The sequence below is a fragment of the Solanum pennellii genome, chromosome 3 (assembly GCF_001406875.1).
Source record: "Solanum pennellii chromosome 3, SPENNV200".
NCBI lineage: Eukaryota > Viridiplantae > Streptophyta > Magnoliopsida > Solanales > Solanaceae > Solanum > Solanum pennellii.
In genome coordinates, this window is record NC_028639.1 from 70,248,188 (window position 1) to 70,249,725 (window position 1,538).

Sequence of the window (1,538 nt, forward strand, 5' to 3'; positions counted from 1 at the left end):
TATTAAAAAAAAAAAAGAACAGTTAAAAAATATAAGTTCATTACACTTTTGATTTAACTGAGCTTTTTATGATTTCATATATCCATAATATCTTTCTGATCTCTAAAATACTCTTCCTAAAATATATTTTTAATTTATTTCTCTATTTTATTTTCGTTATTTCTCTTTTCTTTTGATGTAAAAATACTTTTAAATGTACTTTTTTTTAGATATGTTAACGATATTTTAGTTGCTTTAATAGAAAAATATTTATTAATATCTTTTCATCAAATATATTGACTACTTATTAGTTTCAATAATTTTATTCTAACATGTAATTACTGGTTTATAAATTTAATTTATCAGTATCTATAAATTATTTTCAGCTCTAGATACGTATCAACGTACTTTTTCTTGCTCAATCTTTTTTTCTTTCCGATTGAAAGTAGCAATCACTGTTCTATATTTAGCTCAAATAAGTTTTATATATAATAATAATTTTATATTGACTATTCAAAACTTACTGATTAATTCAAATGCTTAATTAGACGTGGTAGAATATATATATTCATTTATCAACAGGAGTTGTAATATAATAGTGAGATTCACTATTTTACTCTTAATTAGAGATTTCACTATCTCAAATTTGAATCCTGTATATAAAAAATATCATATTGGAAGAATCATCTTCAAATGAATCATATAAGCGCAATTCAAATTTAATCAAAATTTCAACATGAATTTTGAACATTCGCCGGAAAAAAAGGAATATATATCATTTATATAGAAAGTGAAACCTATACCCCACCAAGCGAAGTGTAGGAATGGCAGCTGCAACTCTATGATTGTATAAAGGTACAAGTCAGTAGAAGATGCCATATAATATATATTACCATTTACCCTTTAGGGTGTGTTCGAAAGGGAGGAAAATATCACATAGGAAAATAACTGGATATTTATTTTATTATTTTATCATGTATAATATTTAATTAAAATTATTATTCTAAAAATATTTATATATAATTTAGTTTGTCAAATAATATGGGAGCTTGAGGTGTAGGGGTATGGGGCCGATGCGAGTGGATAATAGACAAGGTATGTCTGAGGATAGAAATGATAAAGTCAAATATGAAATATATTCGTCTGTAAAACTTATTTCTCCTAATTTTACTAAATAAGTCACTTTTTTCATTTTTATAAAAAATAATATTTTTCGAAAAGTTTGATTAATCAAAATTTCAAAACATTTTTCTTCTTATCTAACACATCGTTAATGTGGGCATATTTTTGTTAGGATTTATTTGTCCTAAATTTCTTACCATAAATAGGTTTTCCTTTTAGGAAAAGGTTTTGGATTGACTAATCCTTTTTCTGGTAGGAAAAGGTTTAGGACTCTATAAATAGAGGAATGTTCCTTCTAACTTAATCAGCATTCACAATGTAGTCTTAAGGGCTTTGAGAGTTTTGGTTAGGGGGAGAATTTATGGGTCACAAGCTTGATACGTTATCACTTGTGTGAACCTCCCATGTATTCTGAGTGAATTGGTTGAGGTTGTTTC